Raw genomic sequence first — 8,970 nt, 5'->3', positions numbered from 1 at the left:
ATTAAATATCTGATAGATCCGGATCAACTGCTTCCTTCCTCCACTGATGTGCTTTGAGGATCACTGACAAGATGTCAATTTTTTTTAAAACACCCTGCGTGGGAATTTCCCTTTAATTGCTAAAGCACAGAGTGTATGAAGTTAACATCAAAAGCAAATAAAAACTGAAACTCAAATTGTTTTGCAAAGTTATTGTTGCTGTGCTCATGCAGCGGAAAAATTATGCCCGCAGGCAATTAAATTACAGAAATTGAAAACATTTCCCATTTGAGGGCATAATCTGAGCAAGATTGGCCTGATTAAGATTGGTTTTGATTGAAGATGGAACAAATTACAAAAAGGGGCATCAATCCAAGGTACTGTGGTTTCCCCAAATTGTCAAGTTTTTGATGCATGTTTACTATACCTTGTGTCACAGCTGGCTGTCCATAGCCACTGTAACTCTGTCCCGTGTAAGAGCCACCACCATTTCCTTGACCATAAGTCTGTAAACCAAAATAGAGAGTTTGGCAGGCTATACGCAAAGAAAAAAAAATCTGCTTTAATTTATGATACTTACAGCTAAAAGCAGAATGACTGTAAATTGAGAAGAGCCTTACCTGTCCACTCTGCTGACTGCCATATGATCCATAGCTAAGATAACATAATAAAAACAGTTAACTTCAGTTTCAAGTTACATTTCATATATTTGTCTGAGTAAGTAGGTTAATTAAGCATGATTGTTTACATGAATGTATCGAGAACTGCATTTAACATCATCCTTGTTTTTATGTATTTTGTCAATTGTACAATACCTTTGTGCAGCACCATGCTGACCGTAGCCCGAATCTGAGAGAGGTAAATTAAGTCATGGTTAACTTCAAAAGATTGATGAACGAGCTTGCAGTCTAAATTCATGATGGAAATTTATACCCAACGCTGTTACTAAACACTGCGCTAAATATGAAGGTGACTAAGCAGCTAACGATGCTCAGTAGACTTGCACGCTGAAGTAAGTTGCTCAGTAGGATAGCGTTAGCAAACAGGCCCGTCACCACGCCGCTCCAACAAAAATGGCGGTCAATTTAGTCGCGGCTTAGACTAAATCTTGGATCAAAATATACCAACATAGGTTTACAAATCCCGCCCAACTCCGTCAGTACGTTTGTCTTTCTCATTGACCAAATTTGATATCAACAATTTATTGTTACAATTGATAACGTTACAAGAAAATACTTAATGTCAAATAGTTCCCGTTTCGCATAGGAAAACAATGCAGGGGAGGCATAAACAAAGACCAATTGACGTTAGCAAACAATTGTGAGCTAGCTAGCTACGAGGCCTAGCTAAGCATAAGATAAGATCGCGTCAACAATAAATACTTCACCGTAACTGTTACTGGAATCTAACATAAGAACGACCACAACATCCAATCTTGTACTGATGGTTTGAACAACTGTTTTCTGTTTGCTTTCTTCTGTTAACGAAAGGCATGCTAGGTTCCATGAAATAGACAGAGCCCTGGCCTCTCGGCTAACAGCTAACTTAGCTAAGGCTTTGATGCTATTTGACACACTTTCCGTCGTCCATACAAAAAGCCATTTGCCGCAAAAATGGAAATACAATTATGTAACACATGTGCTCACCAGAGGCCATTCTGCTGCCCGTTATACGTTTTAAAATCCGATGAATCTCGTTCCCACTTATTAACTGATTAAAACCCAGGTGACATCCACGCAGCGCCAGGGAGTGGAACACAGCACACTGCGGCACTTCCCTTATGGGACTTCTTCTTCTACCCGTTTTTCACGACAGTTCGCATCCAACGGTAAGTTGCATTATCGCCACCTACTGCTTCGGAGTGTTCAGAAAACCGTCCTTGTCCTTGACATTCTTCTTCTCTTCTTCTTCTTCTTCTAGTTTTACGGCGGTTGGCATCCAGCTTTGTCCTTGACATTTGTTTAAACTTGAGCAGATAACTGTAGGGTGTTTCCCAATAAGATGTGATGTTTGTTTATGTTCCAGCTTTAATCTTGCAGCCTAATAATGACCTCAGATCTCCTATTTCTCCCAATAATACTACCTACTCAGTCTACTCTGCATTTGATATGTTCTCCTCTTATCTCCATCTCAATGTTCTTCCTAATTCTACACTAGCTCTCTTCCATATTATTAGGGGCCGGCCGGCCTAATAATAATAATATCTCGAAAACTGAATTCTATCTCAAAAACAGTTTTTTCTTTTTTATTATTTGAATTATACCCTCATGGAAACCATTGCAGTTAATGGACAAAAAGAGCATCTTCAAACATCAGTTTTTTGCTTATTCAACCCTTGTAAATTCTCAGAATTGTATCTTGAGAACTGAATATTTTGCACTATTTTGAAATCTGCCTTTGTATGGATGGACCCTGCTGGTTGCCTTGTCAGGGTTTTGACTTTTGCCCTGTCTAGATTTGGTATTTCTTTGTAAGTTTTCCCTGTCTAGTTCTCTTGGTTCTACGTGTACCTTGTTTTCTGTCTTCCCCAGCTGTGTCTCATTTGTAATCACCCCATGTGTATATTAATCTTGTTTCCCCAGTCAGTCTTTGTCGGTTCATTGTTCTGTTGTGTCTGTTTGTGTGAAGAGTTCTTGTTTTGGTTTCCTGTCTCACCTGCTATATGTTCAGTAAACACCCAGTCTTGGGGTTTTGATCACCACCTGCCTCGCTGTCCTGCGTTTGGGTCCTCACCACACCTACCCGTGACAGCCTAATACTTTGATGTCATGCTGTGACGCCTTCTCTCTTAAACCACATTTCAGATGGCACACCATGTTCATGACATGCTGTTGGTGTCAAAGGTTGTGAGTTTGAGTCCTGGGTGCTACAGAATAAACATGCTTTCTTTGTTGTTACTTTCTTTTTCCTCTATATTTGGCCAGCCCCATACATGATTATTTGCAGTCCTAGTTCCGTTTACTTTTGTTTTACATGCCACGTCTATCTTTTCAAACAATGGTTATGTGTTAGTCTCTGTGTAATTGTACATTTCATGACTTTGCACAAGTGGGATATTAGAGTTATTGGATGCTAATTAGTAGGCTTACTTAGGTCTTTCCCTGGCTTCCTTTTCTTTACTGGACACAACAATTTTCATAATCATCCTTCATTACTGGATAGTCATATTCTTGCCTATTCCCACCCATCATCTTAATCATCACCCACACTACTCCAGAATGGTTGTTCTCAAATGATTTTGTAAAATGAATGTCATCTTGTCCACTTGCTAAAACCTTTCCAACCACAACCTGTGCTATCTTGTATTTTGACCAGGGGCTGAAATTCATGGGCTGTTTTCATAAGTCAGAACAGACTTTCTTACCACATATATGAGATTACACGTATTGTGTAATGTATTATCAATATTGAATATCATAAAATGTTAAAGGTACCTTTCAGGTGGTATTTGAATGTATTTAATTTAACTGTCTTTTATTTGATGATTTAATGGAATTCAAATCTGTTTTCTATCATTCCAATTCAAATCCAATCCTGTTTTAGAGCTGGGTGCAATTCCAATTCCAACTCCAGGAATTCAATTGGAATTTACCATGCATTCTCAGTTCAATTCATGAATGGCAACAACTCATGTCATGCTGCACTTAAGTATCTCTCTTCACCCACTGACCCGCCCCTTCTCCTTTCTGTTCTCAAATCTGGATGATATTCACTTTCACCTCTTGTTTTCTCACATACCTCCAACCTGAAACCAGAGTAATATCAAGGACTAATTTCCTGTTCCCACATCTAGCTTGGCCCCATTACCAATTTAGTTTAGTTTAGTTTATTTATTAGCACAACGGAAGTGATAAAACAAAAGTATATAAAAAACAAACATAGCAGGGATTGTGCAGGAGAGGTAAGAAACCCCAAAGGGCTTATAGTAAAAACCTCCCCTCTAGGATTTACAAATTATCCTGATATTATGGATATTTGTTTCCTTAACATAATGAAATAAAAGAGAGAAAAAACAAATTAATAATAATAGTAATAATAATAACAAATAAAACAAAAGTAAACACACAAACACATAACACATAAACACACATACTGAGCACATTAACTCTGACACAGGTGATATTTCATGTTAGACTTAAATACTGGCAGTGATGGACAGGTTTTGATGAGGGGACTGGTATTCCAAAGTGATGGTCCTCTGTATTTTATGGCATATTGACCAAGAGTTGTGTGATAATAGGGAAGATGAATATCCTTTGCTTGTCTGGTTGGATATGAATGGACATCAGAGTTCATTAAAAAGAAGTTGTGAAATACATTTGGTAAGCTGTGCTTTTGAAACGTACATTTATACATGAAGGTACATGTTTGATAGATATTGATGTTGGAAATGGATAACAGATTTAATTTCTTGAACAGGGGAGCTGATGGTTCATGGTGATTTGACGCAGTTGCCAATCTTAAAAAATTCTTTTGGATTAAAATAATTTTTTGAAGGGAAGAGGGATATGTACTGGCCCAAATAATGTTACAGGATATATATGGATACATTAAACTATAATAAAGTGTTAGAAGACAGGATTGATTTACCAGTGAACAAACTTTTCTAATGATGCCAAAAGACTTCATGGTTTTTTTACACACATAGTCAATGTGGTCTTTCCAGGACAGTTTTTCATCTACTAATACACCTAAAAATTTTGCAGACGAGACTTGGTTGATTTCAATATTATTAACAAACAATTTAGCATCTTCCTTTGGATAACTTTTATTTTTATTTCTGAAAATGATAAAATTGGATTTTTTGATATTTAGGGAAAGTTTGTTCATCCGGAACCACTTTGCAGTATATGATAGAATATCATTGGCTTCTCTGATCAAGGAACCAAAGTTTGCTTGTGATATGACAATATTGGATTCATCAGTGAATAGAATAGGCAATGCAGAATCAGACATCCAAGCAAAATCATTTATATAGATGAGAAATAAAAGTGGCCCAAGAATAGATCCTTGGGGCACTCCGCAATATAGCTTGATTCTGTTAGAAATACAACCGTTTATAGATACATATATATTTCTATTATTAAGGTAGTCACTAAGCCAATTGATAACAACATCCTGAAAGCCATAACGGTGAAGTTTGGAAATGAGAATTTTATGATCAACTGTATCAAAAGCCTTCAATAAATCCAAAGAATATACCAATTGCGAACATATTATTGTCCAAAGCTGTGGAGATTTTGTCTATGAGTTGTAAGAGAGCCATGTATGTTGAGTGATTTTGTCGAAAACCATATTGGTGTTTATACAGGATGTTGTTATCATTCAGGTGTTTTAAAATTCTTGCATAGACTAGCTTTTCCAAAACTCTGGAGAAGCAAGGTAAAATAGAAATTGGTCGGCATAATAACAATACCAATACATACCAGGCCCTTTTCATCCCTAAACTTTTCAAAAAAATATGCCCACTCATAAAAAATTTTGAGTTTGAAGAACGTATTGTGTTATGGTTGGGATGCCAAGCTAGCAAGCAGACAACGGTTAGCCAACGGTTAGCAACAGCGTTAGCCGGGTCCAGCTCCTGAAGGCAAAGTCCGACAGAAAAAACGCATGGAAAAAAGTCAAAAATGGGTCAAAGTTTCACAAACAAACCTCAAAGCGTTGTTCTTAACGGTAGAAAAACTATTTACATGTTTCTTAGCCTTGGGCAAAGAAATTCAAGCCTTGAACAAAAAAAGATTCGCCAGTGCACAGAAAAAGCGTCTTACAGTGGCGCCATCTTGGCTCCTCCTCGTTTTACAAGACCACTCCAACCACAGACCATCTCCATCCCAGACCGCCTAACTGAACAGCTGGTCCTGACCATAACCGACCACAAGCTTCAGCGCCCCCTAGTGGTAGTAACCGTAGTAACCAGTGGTCCGTGTTGGCGACCAGTGGTCCGTGGACAGACGCTAAATTGGGTACAACCTCCTCTCAAAATAATTTGTATAGTGGACTCTTGACACCTTACACATCGCTAGTTACGATTAAGCGTCGCAACTAAACGATGCAACTAAACAAAGACACACTTTTAGTGTCAAAATAACTAATTTAAATGTAGGCTAACGTTAACGTTCAGTGGAGATGCTAATGTACCACCAAACTTTGCTGGTGAAACAGACTGCCGGTCAGTTATTGGATTATTCCTACCAAAGGTGAACAAGTGAACACATCTTTTGGTAAGTTATTTTACTAACTTTACTTCGATAAGAGGATTTCATTTGGACTGTTTAACGTTTATAACATTATTATTGCCCGAATTTACTGTTTTATTAACGTTTATTTTCGTAGCCTCCTCTGAATAGCTCAGTATAACGTTATACTATGTTAGCTACCATCTCGTTGGTTAACAAATGGAAACCGAAACACTTGATATCCCCAAAAATAGAAACAAAATCCACTGGACTTAAAACAAAGAGTTAAAGAAGACCAGCACTAATTAGAACTGAAGAAGTTTCTCCCTCTCTGATGAGTGGTAAAACGTATTCGACTCTTCATTTTTAAGTCCAGTGGATTTTGATTCTATTTTTTTTGTATTCTTCTTCATTTTACTACCTGGATGACTGTAATAAATCTACACAGACATGAAACACTTGATATTTTCATCGGGGTGGCAGAGAAAGATAATGCTTGCTTAACAGTACAGTACTCAGTAGCTGGTTTGACCTCCATGCCCTTTTGATTTTTTCATGGAGTTTTTTTAGACCGTGAAGTATGCATCGTATTGTGCAATTCACACCTTCCTGCCAGAGTAAGATACACTATTGTGCTGGTTTATATTTCCTCGTGCAAGCTGTTTATAATACACTGCCAATTCATTGATATGTCTATTTTAGTGAGAGCACGTTCCTGCAATGTGGAAATTTCGTCCAGGCTTGGTTAATTGTGCAACAAGCAAACCACACTGCAGTTAGCTTGATTCTCCACTAGATACTGCTAGAGCTCCATTTCTTTTTGTGAAATGAGTTATTGGATCGTACGGAAAATATATATTTTCTTCGCCAGCGGACTGTTCTGTTCAGATAAACAGTTACATTGCATCGTTATCATTCAGATTAGTACAAAATATACGCACATTTCCTGCTAACGTAGCTGTAAATGGGATTTCGAGTCCTCCGATGTTTCTGTTTCCTATTGGACTATAACGCACCACGTGACATGGAAGAGCCTAGAAGCTGCATTCGCGAGTCCCTCGTTTCTTATAAATAACATCTTTTCCTGAGGTTATATGGCATTTGACACGTTTAAGGTTAGCGTACTTTCGTTCGTTATTTCTTGAATGGTCTTAAAGTCATAATTTCGGTCCAAACCCGTCAGTCAGAGTGATATCGCCGAGAATGACGCCTTTGCCTCTGTCAATGTACCAGTATCGCTTCTCGGCCTTTTGGCTAAGATCAAGTGTAGTATCTGTTCTTATCAGTTTAATATCTGATACGTCCCCTACCCGGGGACCATATATTAAATTGATTTTTGGAACAGGGAGATGGAATAGGGGCTTGCTCCGTCCACTCCACGCATCGACCTGGTATTGCAGTACGTCCAGGAACGGTGCACCCCCTAACGATGTAAATGAAAAACACAAAGATGCAGAGGATGTAATCTCTATAACTTTTGACTGTAAGTGTGTAAATTACAATTAAATACTTCCTGTTTAATTATTATAGAATGTTATATTCTTTATGCACGTTAAAATTGGTCTACTATGTATATATATATGTATCTCTCTCTCTCTCTCTCTCTCTCTCTCTCTCTCTCTCTCTCTCTCTCTCTCTCTCTCTCTCTCTCTATATATATATATATAGTGTAAATAAATATATAATAAGCTATACATAGATTTTAGACTGCCTACAATATGAACTAAATGTGTTGCATAGTATTAGGATGTGAACTGTACCTAATAGGTGTAGTCAACAGAAACAAGACAAGTTGCACTTCAAGTTAAAGCCTAAAGTCTACGCTAAAAAAGGGCGCACAACAGGTTATCAGAAAAATATGATCAGATGATAAATTAGCTATACACAGGAAGCTGGAACCCCTTCAAAGGCACAATTACAGGCTTTCGTGAAACAATAGCCCATCAACAGATAAATTAGCTATACAGTAGTCAGTCGGAATACTAGGCTTCACGCCAAGTCCCACTTCACAAATTAACAAGCCAAAAATGATGCATCATGGTGGATGCAGGCAAAATATTAAAAAATATATATTTGAAAACACCTGGGCTTGAGGCCAAAATGTGAGTTGACCCATCTGGATTTTGCCAGAATTGTCAGACAGCCAGTCAGGGCATGGGACTGTTGGTTAAAGTAATCTACAGTATATTTGTTGTAGTGTAGGTAATAATTTCAAAATCTGTAGTGTAGTACTGTATTTTAGAATATATACAAGGTTGGAATTAAAATGATTAGCCCAAAACACATCATATTCTCAACGCAACACCATTACAATAACATCATGGCAACATTGATTTAATGGACATTCATGGTAATATGAAATAGGACAGAAAATGCAGTCATTCATATTCTGAAATGGATTATGTAGGTCTCGTGACTTCTTTTATCAGCAGCAACTATCTTTTCTATTTAGGCTAATATTGTTGTATACAATATATACAGCCTAGCTATATGGAGCAACTGCCCTATCAGCAGCTGCCAGTAATATTAAAGTATCTGCATATTATAAAGAGAAACAGACTGCAGCATATCACTCACAGCCCTGTTTGATGTTTAACTGAGCAACTGCATCCTGAATCCAAGATTAATGGAATTGAAGCCTCAGAAGTGATGATAGTAAATGAATATAAAGCAACATTAACATCTGCTATAAATCGTAGATTAGATTGTAGAACATAAACACAAACCAACATAAGTTGGACTGAATGCCTGAGACCCCGAGACAAATTTACAAGTTACTTTTACTTTTGCATATAGATTTCATATAGTACAGTAG

At 37.5% G+C, this 8,970-nt stretch overlaps 1 long non-coding RNA gene and 1 other non-coding gene across 2 annotated transcripts; one reads left to right on the top strand and one right to left on the bottom strand.

Moving 5' to 3' along the window:
• Positions 1-403: 403 nt before the first annotated feature.
• LOC139653129 (uncharacterized) lies at positions 404-1,750 on the bottom strand. Its single transcript, XR_011695984.1, has 4 exons — positions 1,626-1,750; positions 795-828; positions 600-633; positions 404-485 (listed from the first exon to the last, which is right to left on the bottom strand). It is a non-coding gene; the product is annotated as an uncharacterized lncRNA (long non-coding RNA).
• A 5,639-nt stretch (positions 1,751-7,389) lies between these two features.
• Positions 7,390-7,580, top strand: LOC139653162 (U2 spliceosomal RNA). Its single transcript, XR_011695986.1, has one exon. It is a non-coding gene; the product is annotated as a U2 spliceosomal RNA (small nuclear RNA).
• Positions 7,581-8,970: the final 1,390 nt, after the last annotated feature.

This window comes from Centroberyx affinis, unplaced genomic scaffold (genome assembly GCF_046629955.1).
Source record: "Centroberyx affinis isolate AG114_WGS23_722 - 3 ecotype Tasmania unplaced genomic scaffold, CSIRO-AGI_Caff_v1 ptg001882l_1, whole genome shotgun sequence".
Classification (NCBI taxonomy): Eukaryota; Metazoa; Chordata; class Actinopteri; order Beryciformes; family Berycidae; genus Centroberyx; species Centroberyx affinis.
Note: the sequence above shows the minus strand (reverse complement) of the source record. Positions and strands in the feature narration are given on the sequence as shown.